This window comes from Papio anubis, chromosome 7 (genome assembly GCF_008728515.1).
Source record: "Papio anubis isolate 15944 chromosome 7, Panubis1.0, whole genome shotgun sequence".
NCBI classification, from domain to species: domain Eukaryota; kingdom Metazoa; phylum Chordata; class Mammalia; order Primates; family Cercopithecidae; genus Papio; species Papio anubis.
In genome coordinates this window covers 161,247,869-161,270,209 of record NC_044982.1, presented here as the reverse complement: position 1 = coordinate 161,270,209, position 22,341 = coordinate 161,247,869, and the positions used below count along the sequence as shown (strand labels likewise).

General features: G+C 40.6%; 2 long non-coding RNA genes across 3 annotated transcripts in view; one reads left to right on the top strand and one right to left on the bottom strand.

The window, feature by feature from the left end:
- LOC110743657 overlaps positions 1-18,756 on the bottom strand; it is a 43,365-nt gene extending 24,609 nt beyond the window's left edge. Inside the window, exons 1-2 of the long non-coding RNA XR_002522975.2 lie at positions 18,669-18,756; positions 12,392-12,584 (exon numbers count right to left, since the gene is read on the bottom strand). This is a non-coding gene — a long non-coding RNA (uncharacterized LOC110743657). The remainder of the gene's footprint in view (positions 1-12,391; positions 12,585-18,668) is intronic.
- Positions 1-22,341, top strand: part of LOC103885656 — a 44,813-nt gene that overhangs the window by 14,166 nt on the left and 8,306 nt on the right. Inside the window, exons 2-3 of one of the 2 annotated variants that reach the window (XR_004185341.1) lie at positions 15,756-15,954; positions 18,695-19,757. This is a non-coding gene — a long non-coding RNA (uncharacterized LOC103885656). Of the gene's footprint in view, positions 1-14,306; positions 15,955-18,694; positions 19,758-22,341 lie in introns of those variants that run through there. The other variant, XR_002522976.2, reaches the window with a different exon arrangement.

Genomic DNA, 22,341 nt, shown 5'->3' with positions numbered 1-22,341 from the left:
TAACCTCTTGTCATCACACTGTTGGAAGAACTTTCTATCGCTTTCTTTTTTTTTTTTTTTGACACACAGTCTTGCTGTGTCCCCCAGGCTGGAGTGCAGTGCACAATCTCAGCTCACTGCAAGCTCTACCTCCTGGGTTCACGCCATTCTTTTGCCTCAGCCTCCCGAGTAGTTGGGACTACAGGCGCCCGCCACCACATCCGGCTAATTTTTTGTATTTTTAATAGAGACAGGGTTTCACCATGTTAGCCAGGGTGGTCTCAATCTCCTGACTTCATAATCCGCCCGCCTCGGTCTCCCAAAGTGCTGGGATTACAGGCGTGAGCCACTGTGCCCAGCCAGAACTTTCTGTCTCTTGGCATGAAGCCTTCTGAGCTTGTTGACCTCATTCTCTGACTTTTTTGTTATAATTTCTAAAAATGATGGCTCTAGGCCATATGTACATTCACTTTCACTGCTCAACTATCCCCATGGTTTGAAATAATATTAGACAGAATTTGTTTAAAATGATAGACTACATGCTGACCAAAGGTTCTAGTAGAATAATGTTGAGGGGGGATAAAAACAACAAAAAGGTTACCATGAAGGTCATAAGTTTAGCACCCTGGGTCCCTGGGAAACCGTATCGCATAGAAACCCCTACCAATATGTGTAGGATGTGTAATGTGAGAAAGAAATGAACTAATGTGGTGTTAAGCCACAGACCCTTTGGGTTAAGTTTGTTACCACAGTATAACCTAGTCTAGTCTAATGCAGAAATCACTACAGAATTAGCATGCTACAATTACATGAAAGTGAAAATGTATGACATTAGCAGTGGCGGGGCTGTCAACAGAGACACTGATATGTGAGCCTAATGGATGGATGGCTATCTATCTATCTGTCTGTCTGTCTATCAATCATCTATCTTTCTTTTCTTTTTCTTTTTTCTTTTCTTGAGACAAGCTATCTATCTATCTGTCTGTCTGTCTGTCTATCAATCATCTATCTATCTTTCTTTTCTTTTTCTTTTTTTTTTTTTCTTGAGACAAAGTCTCATGCTGTCACCTGGGTGGGAGTGCAGTAGCGCAATCTCAGCTCACTGCAGCCTCCACCTCCCAGGTTCACGTGATTCTCCTGCCTCAGCCTCCTGAGTAGCTGGGATTCCAGGCACATACCACCATGCCCAGCTAATTTTTTGTATTTTAGTGGAGACAGGTTTTCACTATGTTGGCCAGACTGGTCTTGAACTCCTGACCTTATGTTCTGCCTGCCTCGGCCTCCCAGCACTTTGGGAGGCCAAGACCGGTGGATCACAAGGTCAGGAGATCGAGACCATCCTGGCTAACACGCTGAAACCCCGTCTCTACTAAAAATACAAAAAATTAGCCGGGCGTGGTGGCGAGCGCCTGTAGTCCCAGCTACTCGGGAGGCTGAGGCAGGAGAACGGCGTGAATCCAGGAGGTGGTGCTTGCAGTGAGCTGAGATCGCGCCACTGCATTCCAGCTTGGGTGACAGAGCGAGACTCCATCTCAAAAAAAAAAAAAAAAATAGAGAGTTAAGGACTGTATCTTAACCAATGGATACAATCTTTTTGAAAAATAGTTTGTCGGTTTCTTATAAACATGCAATTACAATAAGAATCAATAATCTAGTTATTGATCCAATACAAATGAAAATATGTCTGCAAAAATACTTGTTCACAAATATTCAGAGCCATTTTATTCCTCATAGCTGCAATCCAGATACAACCGAATGCTGTTCACCTGTGAATATAAATATAAATGCTGTGAATAGATAAACATATGGCGTGTATTCACACAACCAAGTGCTGCTGGGCAGTAGGAAGGAGCTGCTGCTGGCACATGCCATAGCACAGATGACTATTCAAGCGCTGTGCTCAGGGAATGGAGCAAGAATCAGGATGTTTACTCTGTGATTCCACTTCTGTGAAACTGCAGAAAAGACAAACTCAGAAACTATGGTGACAGGAACAATGCTCAAGAAGTCATAGATTCCAGTGAAATATCTGGGACTATCCCATTGTTATACAAAGTTATATAACATTTTTACGTGGGCTGAGGAGGGGGACAGGCATGAGTGAACTAAATGAGGAGACTCACGCCCTGCCAGAATGTCCTTTCTTCTCTTTTTTTTTTTTTTTTTTCAGGAGTCTTTACTCACGTTTTACCCTCTAAGATCACTGGGTAGGATTAGAGGTCCTTTCCAACAAGCTCATGTATACCTCCACCTTCTATATTTGTTTTTGGCATATTTACCCCAAATATCACACACACACTGCCATGGAAAACACTTGCTTCGAAAGTGCTATTTTTCTGTAACACACACACACACACACACACACACACGCGCCCCTAAGCAAAAGTCTTTTAAAATTGCATGCTTAATATGCTTAATCCACCAATTTACCTTTGTTCATGTCATATCTGTGGAGTTGAAGTTTGGGTTCTGGGCTCTGGCATTGTATCTTGATGGATCATTATGTTCTTTTTTTCTTTTTCTTTTTCTTTTTTTGTTGTTTGTTTGTTTGTTTTGTTGAGACAGAGTCTCGCTCTGTTGCCCAAGCTGGAGTGCAGTGGGACAGTCTCGGCTCACTGCAACCTCTGCCTCCCCTGAGTAGCTGGGATTACAGACACCCGCCACCATGCCTAGCTAATTTTTGTATTTTTAGTAGAGACAGGGTTTCACCATGTTGGCCAGGCTGGTCTCGAACTCCTGACCTCAGGTGATGCAACCACCTTGGCCTCCCAAAGTATTGGGATTACAGGCATGAGTCACCATGCTCAGCTTTTTTTTCTAAAACAAAAACAAACAAAAAAACATGTAATTCCTTAATATAAAGTGTACAGTTCCTATGATTGCTGGCCATTTGTATGTCTTTTCATTTTCTTTGACCCCTTCTTCCTTTGAGTGTCTGTATTCTTTTGAGCAATCCCACTGCTGGGTATATATCCAAAGGAAAATAATCATTGTATAAAACAGACACCCGCACTAGTATGTTTATCATGGCACCGTTTACAATAGCAAAGTCACGGAACCAACCTAAGTGCCCGTCACTGCCAGACTGGATAAAGAAAACGTGTTAAATGTACACCATGAAATACTGTGCAGCCATTAAAAATGAATGCAGTAATCTCTTTTGGAGCTACATGGATCAACCAGCGGCCATTATCCTAAGCGAGCTAACTCAAAAGCAGAAAATCAAATATGGCACATTATCTCGCTTGTAAGTGGGAGCAAAACAATGGGTACATATGGACATAAAGATGGAAATAATACACTAAAAGGGACTCCAAAAGAGGAGAAATTGGGAGTGGGGGTGAGGATTGGTAAATTATTTATTACAATGTTCAATATTTGGGTGATAGACACACAGAAGCCCAACCCCCATCATTACACATGTAATACCCATGTAACAAACGGGTATATGTACCCCTTGAATCTAAAATTAAAAAACAAATTCACAAAGGAAACTGTTCATGCCCTTTGCTCACTTTTTATGAGTTTACTTTTGTTGTTGTTGTTGTTGAGTTCTTTGTGTTTCTTGTAAGTTCTGAATAGCAGTGTCTTGTTAGATGCATATTTTGCAAATATTTTCTCTCATTCTGCAGGTTGTCTGTTCCCTTTATTGCTTATTTCTTTTTCTATGGAAAAGTATTTTAGTTTAATAAGTCCCATTTGTCTATTTTTGCTTTTGCTGCTTGTGCTTTTTGAGGTCTTAGTCATGAATTCTTTGCAGAGAGCAATGTCCAGAAAAGTTTTCTCTAGGTCTCCTTCTAATATTTAATTTAAAGTTTCTTGTAAATTCTGCATATTAGACCTTTGTCAGATAGGTAGATTGTAAAAATTTTTCTCCCATTCTGTAGGTCGCCTGTTAGTTCTGATGATTTTTTTTTCTGCGCAGAAGCTCTTTAATTAGATCTCATTTGTCAATTTTAGCTTTTGTTGCAATTGCTTTTGGTGATTTCATCATAAAATCTTTGCCCATGCCTATGTCCTGAATGGTATTGCCTAAATTTTCTTCTAGGGTTTTTATGGTTTTGGGTTTTACATTTAAATCGTTAGTCTGCCTTGAGTTAATTTTTTTACAAGGTGTAAGGAAGGGATCCCGTTTCAGTTTTCTGCATATGGTTAGCCAGTTTTCCGAACACCATTTATTAAATAGGGAATCCTTTCCCCATTGCTTAGTTTTGTCAGGTTTGTCGAAAATCAGATGGTTATGGATGCGTGGCCTTATTTCTGAGGTCCCTGTGCTGTTCCATTGGTCTATATGTCTGTTTTGGTACCAGTACCATGCTGTTTTGGTTACTGTAGACTTATAACATAGTTTGAAGTCAGGTAGCATGATGCCTCCAGCTTTGTCTTTGCAGTTTTCTATACATAAGATCATATTGCCAGCATATAGAGATAATTCAACTTCCTATTTTCCAGTCTGGGTGCCTTTGTTTTTTCTTTTTCTTGCCTGATTTTTCTGACCAGGACTTTCAGTACTACACTGGATAGGAGTGATAAAAGTGGAATCCTTGTCTTGTTGCAGTTCTTAGGGGCATTGTTTTCAATTTTTCCCCATTCAGTATGATTTTGGCTATAAGTTTATCATACATGTTCTTTATTTTGAGGTATGTTGCTTCTATGTATAATTTGTTGAGGATTTTTACTATAATAAAAATAATAATCATAATAAAAATGATGCTGAATTGTTTCTAATGCTGTTTCTGAGAATTGTAAATTAAAACCAAACTGAGATACCATTTTACACCAGTCACAATGGTTATTGCTAAAAAATGAAAAATAACAGATGTTAGCAAAGGATGTAGAGAAAAAGGAACACTTATATCCTCACTGTTGGTGGGGATGTAAATTACTGCAACCTATGTGGAAAACAGTATGGAGATTTCTCAAATAACTAAAAGTAGAACTACCATACAGTCCAGCAATCCTACTGCTGGTGTCTACCCAAAGGAAAAGAAGTCATTAGGTAAAAAAGATACTTGCACCCAGATGTTTATTATAGCACTCTTCACAGCAGCAAGGATGTGGAATCATTTAGATGTCCATCAGCTGATAAACTGATAAATAAAATGTGGAATACACACACACACACGTATACATGATGGAATACTTTTCAGCCATAGAAAATAGTAAAATCACATCTTTTGCAGCAACATGAATGGAGCTGGAGGCCATTAGCTTAAGTAAAACAAGTCTTAAACAGAAACTCAAATGCAACATGTTGTAATTGCAGTTTGTAAGTGGGAGCTAAATAATGTGCACACATGGCCATAGGTTATGGGATAAGAAACACTGGACACTCAAATGTATGGGAGGGTGTAGGGATGCCAGGAATGAGAAATTACTTAATGGACATAGTGCATATTATTCAGGTGATGGTTACAATAAAATCCCAGGCTTCGGCACTGTGCAACATATCCACATAACAAAATTCGCTTGCACTCCTTAAATTTATGCAGATAAAAAATTAAGTTTACAATTCCATTGGTTTTATAATAGCTGCAGATATGTGCAAACATCATCACAGGTAATTACAGAACATTTTAATTACATGAATTATCATTTGCTTTAGCTATCACCATCAACCCTCACTAACGTCTAATATACTTTTTTTGTTTGAGACGGGGTGTCACTCTGTCACCCAGGTTGGAATGCAGTGGCATCATCTCAGCTCACTGCAACCTGTGCCTCCAAGGCTCAAACAATACTCCCACCTCAGTCTCCTGAGTAGCTGGGATCACAGATGCACATGACCACACCCGGCTAATTTGTGTGTGTGTGTGTGAGTGTATGTGTATTTTTGGTAGAGACAGGGGTTCACCATGTTGCCCAGGCTGGTCTTGAACCCCTGAGATCAGATTTTCCACCCACCTTGGCCTCCCAGAGTGCTGGGATTACAGACGTGAGCCACTGCATGTGGCCAGCAATCACCAATATACTTTATAGGCCTATAGTCTGCTTATTTTGGACAGTCCATATGAACGGAATAATATAATATGTGGTCTTTTGCTATGGGCTTCTTTCACTTAGCGTGATATTTCCAAGGCTTATCAGTGTTGCACCCTATGTCAGTGCTTCATTCCTTTGTATGGCCCAATAATATTCCATTGTATAAATATGCCACATTTTGTTGATCCATTATGTTATCTTTAAATAGAGGACTGCAGATCTACCTGAGCTTACTGAGCACTTTCAACATACTTTGGAAATACTGAGGGAAACAGTATCTAAGTTTATCACTACCCAGAGCATAAGAAGTATGAATTTTTCTCTCTGCTATTCCTATTATTTATTGTAGAACTCTAACATTCTGCTAAATTCAAAGCAGACTGCTTGGAACATGCTAAATGATACAGCAGGAGAATACAGAATATTAAAATTAGGGTGAACTGGAGATTTGTTCTTGAATTGGTAAAAGTCATGGTATGGTGTGTATAGTGTGGAATAGCAAGAAATTGTGTCACCCTCTGAGCTTTAAGGGGTCTTCTTAGATTCTGTGCCGTGTTTATAGCAAACTTCAGGTGCTCTTAATTTTAGCTCAGGTATATTGAAGAGGTGAATTAAAAGGGTGGTAGAACTTTTGTTTCTTACCACTAAGAAGAGCTTAGACTGGACTTTTCCTCCTGTCATAAACTGGGAGAAATATGTGAAACAATCGTGTTTAAACATTAACAGGAGGCAGCATAGGACTGCATCTTTGAGAGAAAAGAAATAAACAATTGCTCCACTTTTGTCCCTGAAGCCCCTTTCAACTATAATGGACGAAGTGGGATACTAAGAAACAGTAGAACTGTTCTAATATGAGGAAACAAAGGTCAGGGCTGAGGGAGTTGAGATGCCTGGGATTTATGGGACATAGTAACAAAGGAAAGAAAAATATGCAGAAATGAAAAGCTCCAGAAATCTGCCTCGATTCCCATTGAATCTGCTACCAAGCCAGGCATATGTGGGAGAACACACCGGGAGACTGGGCAAAAGCAACCACAGAGCTGTGAGCTGAGTGTGTTCTAAACGTTGTGCAGATCCGAAGAACATCCCATCACAGATCAGGCAAATCGGCCGGGCGCAGTGGCTCACGCCTGTAATCCCAGCACTTTGGGATGCCGAGGCGGGCAGATCGAGACCAGCCTGACCAAGATGGAAAAACCCCATCTCTACTAAATATACAAAAAATTAGCCAGGCATGGTGGTGCATGCCTGTAATCCCAGCTACTCAGGAGGCTGAGGCAGGAGAAAAGCTTGAATCCGGGAGGCAGAGATTGCAGTGAGCCGAGATCACACCATTGCACTCCAGTCTGGGCAACTAGAGTGAAACTCCGTCTGAAAAAAAGAAGAACAACCAAGACATTCAGGGGAAATCCAGAAAGAATGACTCATTAGGAATGGAGTCAAACTATCAGTAAAGTAACACCAAGCCTGCCTTAATAATGCCTCAAAATTAGCCTCAAAATGATTGAGCTGATTGGCAAGTTTCTTAATTTTCTTTGTGAACAAAGCCCAATAGAATCCATATAATCAACACTGAAACATTCACAATATTCACAAACTGAATATTCACAATATTCAGCATTCACTCAAAAATCACTAAACATGTGAAAAGCAGGAAAATGTGATCCACAACTAGGAGAAAAATCTGTCAACTGAAATAGACTCAGATGTGATGGGATTAGTGGATCAGAATTTAGAATGTATAGTGTAAACACTTTAAATAACTCTTTATAAATGACGTTAATATATATTTTAAAATTCTAAGGAGTCTACAAAACATACAGTAAAAGTAAGCAGTGGATTTGACAGGATTGCAGGGCACAGAGTCGAAACACAAAAATTCATTGTATCTCTACCACTAGCAAACAATTTGAAAATAAAAAATATTACCACTTATAGCAAACAACAAACATAAAACCAGGATATATTTAACAAAATGTTTTCAAGACCTCTGCAGTGAAAACAGTCACCATGCAAATTTAAAGAAGATCCAAACAAATGGAAATATATAGCATGGTCCTGGTCATACGGGCTCAATATTGTTAAGATGTCAAGTAGATGTATAATGTGCAAACTCATCAAAATAACAGGATGATTTTTAAATAAAATGATGATCTAATTCAAAAATTCATTTGGAAATGCAAAAGACCTAGAATGACCAAAACAATTTTGAAATCGAGGATCAAAATTAAAGTATTCACAATGTCTGATTTTAAGTTACTATAAAGCTACATTGATCACAACAGTGCATTATTGGTCTACCGGTAAACATGCAGCTTCATGGAACAGTATGGAGAGTGCAGAAATAGACTCATACGTATATGGGTCAATTGTTTTCTGACAACATTTCCAAGGTAGTTCAATCAGGAACAGATAGTCTTTTTAACAAGTACTACAACAATTGATTATCCATTTGGTGAAAAACTAACCGTGATCTTTATCTCACATCAAACACAAAATTAACTCAACGTAGACCGTAGTACTAAACATGAAAGCTAAAGTTATAACCCATCTAGGAGAAAATATTTTAACAAAATACATTTATCCATTTTCTACATTATTTATTTATTATTTATTTATTTTTAACTTTTAAGTCCAGAGGTACAAGCACAGGTGTGTTACATAGGTAGACTTGTGTCATGAGGGTTTGTTGCACAGATTATTTCAACACCCAGGTATTAAAGATGTTCATGATTTTAGGTGAGACATACTTTGAACCATAAATGAAAACTTAATAATCTGAACTTGATCCAAAAATTGTGTTATTTGAAAGATGTTTTTAAGGAAATAAAATGACAAGCCACAAACTGTGAGAAAGTATTTATAATACATACATCTGGCAAGTTAATTGTATCTACAATATGGAAAAAAATCTTAAAATTAAGATATAAGGCAAACAATTCAATAAAACATGAAAAAAATACTTAACCAGACACTAGAAGATAAATTAATGGCCAATACACTCCACAAAAATGCTCAACATGAGTCGTCATCAGAGAAATGCAAATTTAAAAAACCACAATGCAATGGTATTACGCAGCCAGTAGAATGGCTAAAATTTAAGAGGTTGGCAATACTAATTGTTGGCACTAATGTGAAACAAATGAAATTATTATATACTGCTGTTAGGATCATCAAATTATACAACTTTTTAAAGCACACAGTTTGGAAATTTATTATAGAGGTAAACATATAGTTACCATATGAATAAGTTATATCCCCAAACAGAAAACAACCAAAATTTCTATCAACAATTGAATGGGTAACTAATCATGTTATATCCATAAAATGGAACACTTCTAAGCTATAGTAAGGAATAAACCACTGAAACACACAACATGAATGAACCTCAAAAATATTTGCTAAGTAAAAGAAGTGAGACATCATACTGTAATACCAATTTACATAAATTTCTGAAACTGATCTTTTGTAACAAAAATCGTATCATTGGCTTGCCTAGGGCTGGGACTTGGGAATTGAATGCAAAGGGAAGGATGAAATTTTGGAGGGGGGGTGATCAAAATTTCTATATCTTGATTGTTATTGTGGTCATACAGATGAAATCAATTTTTAAGACTCATTAAACTGTACACTTAAAATGGATGAACTTTGTTGTATGTTAGTTATAATAATAAGGTTAATGATTTTAAAAGAAGTTGATGAATATGCCCACCCTCTGTGCCTAGGTTTCTTTCTAAATTAAATTGAATTTTTATCGACATATAGTAATTGTACATTTATGAGGTACAATGTTATGTTTAGATACATGTATACATTGTGTTATTATCAATGGTAATTAGTATATCCGTCACCTTGACATTTATCATTTCTGTATTGTGAGAACATTAAAAATCCTCTCTTCCAGCTATTTGAAATATACAATGCATTATTGTTGGCTGTCGTCACCCTCCCATGAAATATAGTACCAGAACTTAGTCCTCCTATTGAACCATAACAATTTTCCCATTGACCAACCTTGTCTCATTTCTTTCTCCCTCCTATTCTCCCCAGTCTCTGATAATCACTATTATATTCTCAACTTCTATAAGATCATTTTTTAAATTTGACATAGAAATGAGATCATGCAATATTTGTTATTCTGTGTCTAGCTTATTTTACTTAGTATAATGCCCTTCAGTTTCATTCTTGTCTCAAATGGCAGGATTTTTTATGGCTAAATAGTATTCCACTGTGTAGACAGACCTTATTTTATTTGTCTGTTCATCTCTTTGTGGACACAGGTTGGTTCCTTATTCTGGCTATTGTGAATCATGCTGCGATAAACATGAGAATGCAGATGTCCCTTTGACATGTTTTCCTGGGTATATACCCAGTAGTGGGATCTTCTGGGTAGATGTATTTTTAATTGTTTTGGAGAGGACTCCGTAGTGTTTTCTGTAATGGCTATACAAATTTACACTACCCCCAACAGTGCGCAACAGTTCCTTTTTCTACACACACTTGCCAGCATTTGTTATTTTTTGTCATTTTGGTAACAGCCATCCTAACTTGGGTGAGGTGATATCTCATTGTGATTTTTATTTGCATTTCCCTGATGATTAGTGATCTTGAACATTTTTTTCATATACCTGTTGGTTATTTGTATGTCTTGTCTATCTATGTCTCTTGCCCGTTTTTTACCTAAATATTTTGATTTTTGCTTTTGAATTATTTGAGTTCCTTACAAGTTTTAGATAACCCTTTGTCAGATGTACAGTTTACAAATATCTTCTCCCATTACATAGCTTGTGTCTTCATTCTGTTGATTGTTCTCATTGCTGTGCAGAAGCTTTTTTGGTTTGATGTAGTCAGTTTGTTTATTTTTGCTTTTGTTCATGCTCTTGACGTCTTTCCTTTATGTTTGATTTCTTCTATAAGTGTTTCCTCTATGTTTTCTTCTGTATTTTCATAGTGTCAGGTATTGCATGAAGACTTTACTCTGTTTTGATGTGAATTTTGCATATGGTGAGAGATAGGTATCAAATTTCATTATTTTGCATGTGGATATCCAGTTTTCCCTAACACTATTTGTTGAAGAGAGATTTTTTTCTCCATTGTCTTCTTGGCACCTTGTCAAAAACAGTTGGCTATAATATGTGAGTTTATTTCTGGGCTTTCTATATTGTTCCATTGGTGTATGTGTTTTTATGCCAATACTGTGCTGTTTTGGCTATTACAGCTTTGCAGTACATTTTGAAATCAGGTAGTATGGTGCCTCAAGCTCTGTTTTTGTTTTGTTTCGTTTTTTTTTTTTCTCAAGATTGCTTTGGCTGTCCAGAATCTTGTGGTACCAAGAAAGTTTAATATATTTTCATTTATTTGTGTCCTCTTCATCTTCTTCTATAAACGTTTTATTTTTTATTTTTTATTTTTTTTTGAGACAGAGTCTCGCTCTGTGGCCCAGGCTGGAGTGCAGTGGCCGGAGCTCAGCTCACTGCAAGCTCCGCCTCCCGGGTTCACGCCATTCTCCTGCCTCAGTCTCCCAAGTAGCTGGGACTACAGGCGCCCGCCACCTCGCCCGGCTAGTTTTTTGTATTTTTGAGTAGAGACGGGATTTCACCGTGTTAGCCAGGATGGTCTCGATCTCCTGACCTCGTGATCCACCCGTTTCGGCCTCCCAAAGTGTTGGGATTACAGGCTTGAGCCACCGCGCCTGGCCTATAAATGTTTTATAATTTTCATTGTAAAGATCTTTCATCTCCTTCATTCAGTATGTTTCTAGGTATTTTAATTATTGGTAGGTGTTTGTAAATAGTATTGCATTTCTTCAGTTCTTTTTCAGACAGTTTGTTAATGGCATATACATGGAAACTAAACACAAATACCAAGGTTTCTTAACCAGAAATTAGAAAAAATAAAAATAAAAACACTTGCTGGCTTAGAAATATCTCCACAAAGAGTTAACTCCCTTGCTCTGCCTATCTGCCACTATGTCTATATAAAAGTATGATGTGCCAGAGTGGAATATGGTAATCTCAGATTTAATTGATATTCCATGCTATAAAATAAAAAGTGCAAGGTTGAATTTGAGCTCAGACCATGATGGGTGAAACAAATTGGATTCACCAGGAATGCAGGAAGGAAAGGACAGTGCCTGGATTTCCTGGCACCTTCAGGCATGGGATGCATATTTTGTGCTCCCTTCTAATTGCATTTCTAGATGTAAGTCTCTGATCCCCACAAGCCTTGTCAGTCCAGAACCAGGGGTGGTTTCTTGTGCTGAGTATAAGAGTATGATTGACCATAGGATGCATAGAATTTTTGGTTTGGGGACTTTTAGCAGAAATGTGCAACTCAGGCCTGCAGCTTTGTGTCCCTGAGGCCAAAGCTGTTGTCGGGCATTTGGGAAGAGGGGAGCAAGTACAGGAGTGGTGGATAAGTTGGAACAGACCTTTCTGGATCAAGTGCATCTTCATGGAGCAGGAGGGGCGCCTTCTCAGCACCAGCACTTCTCTGTTGATGGAAGCTGCATCAGGCAGTTGGGAAAGAGATGAATTGAGAAGTGTGGAGGATTTCCACTACCATTCCCTTCCTTCCAGCTTATTCCTTCATACAAATTGATCGTTTCTAATTCACCATATTTCCTGTATAAAAGTACAAGATGCGAGTTAGCATAGTTTCATATATATGGCCCGTTTTACACACGAATTATTTTACTTTTTACACATTTAATTATATGGTACTATTATTTTACTGGGGAGAAGATTTCCTTGATTTGGGTCTGAAGTTAACCCCCGTATTTTATGGCTTGAGAAGTGGAAGAAAAGGAGCTTGGAATTTGGCAAAGAGTTAAGACCTTGGAGGTGAGTAATGGCTTCATAAAGACTGAATTAAGAAAACAGATGTATCCTAGGAAGCTTTGCCCAGATCTGAGAAATATGAGCAGTGCTCCCTCTCGGCTGCTTTTCTGCTGGGTTACGGTCTGTCACTGTAGGAATTAATAGGACTCTGCAGAATCCATCCTGCTCAACCGTCAGCACCTCTGGCCACATGAACTTCTGGGGCTTTAGGGTTGGACATGGGCTTTGGGGGATCCTGAAGCAGATACTGAGTGAGCTACGACTCATGCTATAAGGTGTTGATTGAGATGACACCTGAAGTTTCTCAGGCTTTTTAGGATGACTTTGGAGGCAGGGAAGTAGAATTATATTGCTATGAGCTGTGTACCTTGCTGGCTACATTTCTCTTTTCAGGCTTCTAAACCCAGATATTATTGCTAACTAGAGAGTACGCTCCAGATCCTCAAATATTAATTCAGGATTTGGGATAAGCAATGGGAGTAGATTTGGAGTTGCCGTTTTGGGGAAATCATTACATTGTGGCTTTATGTGATGTAGGGTGTGAGGGGGTCTGGTATGTTCCCAGGATGCCTCTAGAGTCTGCACACAGGCTTGTGCACCATGGGGGTCTTCTGCTGTTTGAGCGCTCTTCTGGGGACCTTTGTGAGACCACCTTCTTGCCCATCAAGACATAGAACCCACCCCGTTCACTGATCCTCAGACTCCATCTGTCTAATCACTCTTTGATCAAAAAATGAGCATGGCTTCATGTCAAGCTGCCATATTCTTTCCACTCTGTTGCCAGTCCTTTGGTGCCAATTGGCTACTGAGGGCCCCAGTGACTGATGGCATCCTTAGGGTAGGTGCCAGTGGAATGCAAAACACATTGTGCATTGTGATGAAGGGCGGTTAATGAAAGGGGGGATGAAAGAAGCCCATACGGCACTGTGGAAAGAAAATCTATACTAAATGAAACAAACAAAAAAAGGTTTCCACAATTTAAGCCTCGAGTAGAATTGATGTTAAATTTTCCTGAGGAGTGAGGTCAGCATTTGGAGGGCCCAGATGCTTTAGGAAGGCTAAATGGAAAGAACAGCATCTCTAAGAGGGGAAAAAAGAAGGAAAGAAAGAAAGAGAGAAAGAGGGAGATAAAGAAAGAAAGGAAAGAAAGAGAGAAAGAAAAAGAGAAAGAAAGAAAGAAAAGAAAGAAAGAAAGAAAAGGAAAGGAAAGGAAAGAAAAACAGAGCAACAGAGCTGTGGCCGGGCGTGGTGGCTCAAGCCTGTAATCCCAGCAGTTTCGGAGGCCGAGACAGGTGGATCATGAGGTCAGGAGATCGAGACCATCCTGGCTAACACGGTGAAACCCCGTCTCTACTAAAAAATACAAAAAAAACCCAAAAACAAACAAACAAACAAAAACACTAGCCGGGTGAGGTGGCAGCACCTGTAGTCTCAGCTACTCGGGAGGCTGAGGCAGGAGAATGGTGTGAACCCTGGAGGCGGAGCTTGCAATGAGCCGAGATCCAGCCACTGCACTCCAGCCTGGGTGACAGAGCGAGACTGTGTCTCAAAACAAACAAACAAAAAAGAAAAGAAAAGAAAAACAGAGCTGTGTTTCCTGTCTGCTGCCCTCCTTCATTCAGGTCCCCAACTCCCTGAAGGGGACTAAAGGCTAGGATAGAATTTGGAGGATGAGCTGTTTTGTTTTGTTTTGTTTATTAAAACAAAGAACAGTCTTCATGCTCTTGACAAGGGTGAAAAGTCCTCTGAGGTTTCATTCCTCAGCACTAGGGATGACCAAGGAGGTGTGATGGGGTTAGGTGAGCAGACAGGCCTCCGTGGGGGGGCACTCTATCCTGGGCCCACACCTGCTTCATGGACCTCTCCCGGGTATTCCTTTCTCCTGTGTCCTTTTTTTTGGTGGCTGCATGGAAAGGGACTATTTATGTTTTATCAGTCTTTGCACCTCCCCACCAACCCTTCTCCCCATACCCCACATCAATGCTTGTGCTATGTGAAAACACAATTTTCTGCCATTTCTATGTGGAGGGAGGCCCTGACATGCATTTACAGAAATGTTCCTTTACTGTCTCTTCACAATTAATTATGTTTGGAGCTTTGGAGCTGTTCATGGGCTTCTCCATGTGTGCTTCAAGTCAACCAACTCGGGGATCTGCTTCAGGCCAAGTATGTTCTGTTGGTGCAGTCTCCCTGCAGGTAACACCCACTAAATAAATAAGCATGTAAATGCGTAAATGTGACTGTTACAACTATTCTACATTAAAAGCATATTGATGTATATTTCATATTCATATGCATATAATTGATATAGCAGTAATGTAATACATTAATATTACAAATATTTAAAATGTTTTAAATATATTATTTAAAGGTAATAATGTACATAATTTTAAATAGAAATATAAGATAAACTATAACAGCAACTCTCTGAAGTCATTAGGGACAGTCAGAAACAGACAGACACTTGGTTATAGGGGAATGGGACTGGGTGAGTTTCTCATTGTTTTATGGTTTTCAGCCTGGGGGAAGTTCCAAGTCCCTGCCATGAAGGACAGCTTAAATTCCAATGGAAAAACCTGCAGCTTCACTGGCATGAAAAACCAGAGGATAGAGTTTGGGGCAGTCACATGAGCTAGAAAATGGGGGGAGAGTGCAGCCTCAGAAAGAAGAGAGTCGTGGTTGGGGGGCCCTAAATCCTGTTTATGTACGCTGCCCAACTCTGACTGTGCCTGAAATACGCACACAGGGAAGATTGTAAGCAGTTCACCTGAGACTGAACAGAGACTTCCGTTTCCACCAGTGCAGGGGAGACCAAGTTTGCAGTTTTTGTTCAACCAGGCTAGCTGCCTGTTTATATATATAATGTATGCATGCATACATATGTAACAACATATCACAGTCAGAAGAACACGTCATAATCAAGATTGTTTATAAAATTTCATTCACACTGTCTAGGAAATCATCCAAAATGATGCAACATATGAAGAAACAGGAAAATGTGATGTACACTCGAGAAAAGACAATAAACAGAGACACAGCAAACCCTGGCTGAGGATTTGACCTTGGGAATGACTAGGAGGCTGATTTCAAAAGTAGTAACCAAAGGGCTTAAAGACTGGCCTCAGGCCACCTTAAAGACGAAGTGTGACCTCAGGTACGAAGGGTTGGAGTACAGAAGTGTGAGTTTTGCTGCCGTTAGCCTCAATTTTCATACAAGACTTTCAATTTCTAAAAGCCTTACCCAGCTGGTGTCTCTGATGAGATGTTTAAAACATATACTGTGTAAAGTGACCAGATAGAAACCAGAATGTTTTACATTGAGCCTGTCAAAAAAAAAAAAAAAAAAGGCATTGGCCGGGCGTGGTGGTTCACACCTGTAATCCCAGCACTTTGGGAGGCTGAGGCGGGTGGATCACGAGGTCAGGAGATCGAGACCATCCTGGCTAACACAGTGAAACCCTGTCTCTACTAAAAATACAAAAAATTAGCCGGGCGTGGTGGCGGGCGCCTGTAGTTCCAGCTACTCGGGAGGCTGAGGCAGGAGAATGGCGTGAACCGGGGAGGGGGGGCTTGCAGTGAGCCAGGATCGCGCCACTCACTCCAGCCTGGGCGACAGAGCAAGACTCTGTCTCAAAACAAAAAAAAAAAAAAAGGAAATAGCATCCATGCCTGTACCTGGTGACAAGGAGAAGGAAGGGCACATGGTCAGCAGTGGGTACAAAGCAAGCTTTCTGGGCTCGGAGGGATCGTGGGCAGGCAGGCATGCATTTTCTTGATGGAACTGAGGTTCTTACTTGCACCCTTTCCTGGGCTGCCGCCTTATATGTGGAGCTAGGGCAGTAGTTGGTATCCGTGTGTGTGTGTTGTGGGGGGCGGTGTCTGTGTGTGTTGGGGGGTTGTGTATGTGTATCTCTGTGTGTGTTTTTGCTGGATTGTTTCTCTGCTTAAGCCCCTAAGTAATTTTTTGTTTGTGTTTCATATTTTGGTTTATTATTTTTTGCTAATTCGTTTGCTTGTTGGTTTTCTTTTAAGAAAATTACATAAAATTGAATACGGGTAAAAACAGTGAATTTTCACAAGGTGAACACGCTTGTGTATCCAACACCCAGATCCAGAAAAACGGCATCCCCAGCAGCCCAGAGGCTCCCCCTCTTGTGTTCTCTCCTTGAGGTCCCTCCCCAGATCATGCCCTGTCCTGCCATAAAGTATATTGATGTGCCGCTGGGAGAGACAGCCTGTTGTAGCCAAAGAGGAGTCACGCCCCAGCTAGTAAGTGAATACCCTAATCGTGCAAACCTGGAAGAGATATTGGATTCACGGAGGGTAAAAAATGCACCCAGATAACCATGGAAAGGAAGGGCAGCTGCTTCTTTTCATAAGAGAGTTATTTAAAGGTGGGTGACAAGAAGATTCTGGAAGGCTGAATAAACAGCACAGCAGGAAAAAAAATTCGGTATGTGCACCTGGTCATCTCCATTCCTTTGTGACCACCAGAGGCCCCCATTGGCTGGGACGTGGACCTGGGGTGAGGGGAGGAGGGAGGGCCTGTGCTGCAGGCACCACACTCTGGTCTATTATAGTCCAGGATGTGCTAATTGCATCTGCTGAGGAAATCTGTGGCTTTTAGAGTCGCTCTCCTGCAGACTCCTCACCCCTTCAGCAAAGCTCACACCAGGCATCCAGAAAAAAGAGTTGCCAAGGGGATGGGAGAAGGAAAGTACTGTCTCCCCCCACCACTCCCTCCCCTTCAAATCTTGCCGGGACCCTGCCCTTGGTGCTGGGAGAACTCAAACAGGTGAAGGTTTGCAGTGAGGAACAAACATGAAGCTGGGATTTCACAAGAAGTGAATGATGAGCTCAAAAGGGGGAGTATGACTTCATTCAAGGACAGCAGAGCCTTGAGGAGTGCAGGAAAAGAGGCAGAAAAGTCCTGGCTAGAGTTTTCTTGAAGCCCAGGAGCATGTAGAGATGTGGGCAGGAGAGGGTCTGCTAGCAGTTGAGGGTTGCCATATGGTCAACTCAGATGAGCAGTGGCGCATGCCCCTTAGATTTCACAACATGAAGGAAAGCGGAGGACTATACAGGAGTCTTTGGAGGGATAGGAATGGAAACCCCGTTAAAGCAGGCTCGAAAGTGAAGGCTCTGTGACCACAGGAAGAGACACTTTATCTCCCTTTACACTGTGCTCTCTCCTGAGGAGGGTCAGAGGACACTGTTTTCAATTCAGACTTCTGTAAGAAACTTAACAAACCACAAATAAACATTCCCGTGCTCTATTCCTAACCCCCAGCAGTCCTGAGGGAGCACATGGTAACCTCTGACATATTTCAGTGACTCTGAAAGACATGCCATCCCAGGCTGTATTCCTGCCCTGGCCAGGAGCCCAGAGAGGGGTTTGTGGATGGATAGGTCCAGCTGGATGCCTGAATAGGAGCGAGGCCCTAGGGTGGACATTTCTATGTTTGGGTGGGACAGAGACGTAAGAGAACTAATGATAAGGTGATCCTAGTTATTTGGTGAGGGTGAACATAAAACTGTTCTGTAATGGAAAAATATATGCATCTCCATTTTTACTGTGAAATAGGGGGAATGTACTTCTCATGTTTTTCTGCATATACTCCTGATATATGACCTGAAAAGTCTGTAACATTTTAATTGTTTCAAAATATTTATTTCACAAATGTTGCAATGTTTATAACTTGTGACTGCCTTCAACTCCCTGCAGATAAAGGTAACAAAACTTTTTACATTTATCTGTCATTTACAATTTTCCTACAGTGCTTTATCTAAGGAAGTCTTAAAGCATAAAAATACATTCACAATCGTACAAAACAATTAAATGTTTGGAAAATAAAATGATTTACTTACTGTCCATTAATGTTGTTTACTTCCAGAATGTCAGCATCCTGGTGACCCCGACCTCTGGCAGATGTCCTTGGTGTCTGCAGGGCAGCATGTGTGCTTGGGTACATTGTTGTAGAACGACACGTGGAAATACAAATTGCCAGTGAACGTATTTAATCCTCTCCTATGTTGCTGTAGTTTTTCAAATAATTTGTCCATCTCCCCTGGTTTATGACTTTTTCTCTTTCTGATGCGTAGAGGTCCCTTATGTAATCTAGTTATAAAAGCTGCTGCTATCTCCACCAAGATGGCTTTCCTTTTCACTGTTTTTCACACTACCTTTTGCTGATTTTATACCACTGGGATTTACCTTAGAAAGGATTTAAGATAGGGATGTAGCTATAATTTTTTCAAATGTTAGCCAAATACAGCAACACAATATTTTCAGTGTTTCAAGTTCATTCCATTTAGAAGATTCCAAATTGCTTGAATAACTTTTGATGTACACTTGGATGAAACACAAATCTAATTTTTCTAATCTTATTCATATTTATAGAATTTGCAGAAGTAATCAACTAGAAAATCTGTAAATCAGAATCTCTGTAGGTACCAGCAGTCAAAAGTTCTTGCAATGAAACCACTTTTGGTAGATTTTTTCTCATAATGTAACAACAGCTAAATTCAGGATAATTAAATTTTGAGAGAATATTTTTCTAATTGACCATTCTTGTCATTTAAAGCCTTCTGATGCAAAATTTTAGCCATTTTATATCGTTCATTTAAGTAAACCCTTCTTAGGCTGCCCCATCTGACTTATATATGGAGATTCCAACATGGCAGGTCCCCAAGAAAAGTTTTATTTCCCCAAGACTGTGATTACTGGTTGGGATTCTGCGTCTGAGGAAACGGTGAGTTAAAGGTGAGCACCTCAACGTCCGAGTTCTTTGCTGTGGTCAACCCCAGGAGGGACCTCTGCCCTCCTCATCAACGGAATCATCTAACATCTAACAACAACCGAAACATGTAACAAGAGCAAACACCTCTTCCTTGAAGGAGAGGAGTAAACCCCAAACACCCTCCGAATGGACCGCTGGAAAACGATTTTCGTTCCCCGTGAGTTACCTTTGTTAGGACAGTCTTCTTTCAATCAGGTTACAGCGCCATCTAGCGATCAGAACTGGGAGTCCTGGGCGAGAAGTGAACTGCTTCAGAAACGCCCTGGGAGCTGCTGGGGAAACGGGTGCTGAATTGGAGCGGCTGGGCAGAGAGGTCCGGCCGACCGGGCTCACCATAGGTGCAGCAGGGCTGAAGCCGAGGGTCTGAAGGCAGGATGGTGATGGACAGCAGTGGAACAGGAATCTAAAACTGACCCACGATTTTCGTAATTATGGCAAATAGTCAAATAATCCAGCGTTGCTTAAAGTGATTAATGAGTGTCCTATGGTCAATTCCCCGTCTTCATTTAACTTAAAATTTGTGATCCTTTTTACAAATTGATCAGCATCCACAAAGGGTTTGATGCCTCTACAAATGTAATCAAAAGTGACTATAGAACAGGTTTTTTTAAAAAATTATTATTAGTGAAATTTAAAATTGTTCTTACTTTGTAAAATATCAGCATTGTAGATCCTGCATTCTTTTTCTCACCTCTGTGTTATACAGTATCACACACACTGTGTTTTGTTGTCAGCCATCTGTTTATAGATAATTAGATCATTGCTAATTTTTCCACTATCACAATGTTGCAGTGGGACATTCTTATTCTCTCCTCTTTAAAATATGATTTATGGAAAAATAACACGGTTAGGTCTAAGGGTAGGCATATTTTACGTATTGCAAGCTGTCAAAAATATCTCTCCCAGAAGAGGCTTTTCTCAGGTCCGATGAACAGAACCAAGGCTCCCGGGTAGCCTTGCCCAGATCTCAAAAAGGGAACTACAACCCCTGCCAGTCTCCGTTGCTCATTCTAGGCAGCTAATCCCTCGAAGCCCTCCCTGGCTGTGGGACAGAAGTGGACTTCTGAGGACAGGCTATGTGATTCAGACATGAAGAGACCAAAATACTAAAACGGAGGCCACCAATTGTGAAATCGAGGCCTTCTAGGGAAAAGAAGTTCATGCCCAAATGTGTGCACTTTTGGTTCCAGGGAAGCAAGCTTGGTGAACATCGTGTAGGATGGCTTCCTGAGGCAGGAGGAGGAGAGCGGCAGCAAGCCTGCACGTCCGGCTTCTTGAGTTGTCTTTCTGGTGCCTTACAGACTTCATCATTCTTTACAAAGTCTTCATTGTGATGGCATTACCCTCTTTGTGCACACACACACACACACACACACACACACACACAGAGTTTGGGAAGATTATTTCTGAGCCTAAGAATTTTGCTGTGCCACTTTTTTCTTTTGCTTTTTCTCCCAACCAACTCACGCTTCCTAAACTGTCATTTCATATTAAGTGTCTTAACCCTGAGACCTAAGTATTCACTTACATATTTAAAAATATTTCTCAAATACCCCCTACATAGGAAGCACTGTCCCAGGAGCTTGGATATATTAGTGTGCAAAATAAAGCGACCTGATTTCATGGAGTTTACAATCAGAATTTATATTACTATGCATTTATATTTTATGTATATTATATCGTAGGTAAGAAGGCAATGAGAGTGGTGAACAAAGTGCATGAAGGTAAGATGACTACAGAGCACTTGATGCCTCAGGTTTCTACAGTAGATAGGGTGACCAAAACAGGATTCAGCTGAATTGAGTTGTGAGCAAAAACTTGAAGGAAATGAAAGAGTTAACCAACAGATGCAGAGTGGAGTGTCCTAGGGAGGGCAAAAGCCCTACAAGAGAGCTCATTTTTCAAGGGGACTGCAAGGAGGCTAGCATGGCCGGAGTGTAGCTGACCTGGGAGGGTCGTTCTTAGTGTGCAGGGCATGCTGAGGAATCTGGCTTCCGCTCTGAGCCGAATACGTGGCCATTGCAGGGTGTGAACAGAGAGGTTGTGCGTGGTCTCATTCTCATTCAGCTGTATGAATGATACAGCTAGAGGGAGGGGCAGGGGTGGAAGCAGGTAGGCATTTTCTGAAGCTCCAGGGAGAGATGAGGAGGCTCCGATCAGGTTTCACCTGCGTCAGATTCCATCTTCCTGCCATTCAGTCTGATGAAACTGTGTGGTTATGCGTTCCTGATAGAGGTGTGAAGAAGCAATCTAGGGAAGCTCTCCCTACAGTCTGAGAGAAACCCTATACCTTAAGAAGTATTGAACTGGCGTGAGAAATAGGAGCTTTGCTGTGTTATCCCAGATCTGTGCTTTCCAGAGAAGTCTTGTTTAGCTGGGTCTCTGACAAAGGATGATGAAGGTGTGGTTTATAGCGTGGCCAGTTTGAAACCAGACTGTTTAAACATGAGCTGATTAGGGAAATGTGGTTCTTAGCCTGAGAAGAGTTAGGGAACACCAGGGTAAGGATTTAGCGAGGACACGGAAGTGGGGAGGGGACCAGCAGGGACACTCATGCTTTCTGCCTCTCCTTTTCTTGCTCCAAAACTCTGCTTTCGAATTGAGTCTTCCCCCTTCAATAGGACTCCCTTCAAAAGTAACTAGACCCTCCGCCTGTGCTTCTGTCTTGACTTCTTGTATCTGTGAGAAGTTAAAATCCAGAATAATCTCAGTGCTCAGTGGCTGTAGGTGTGTAAATTTTA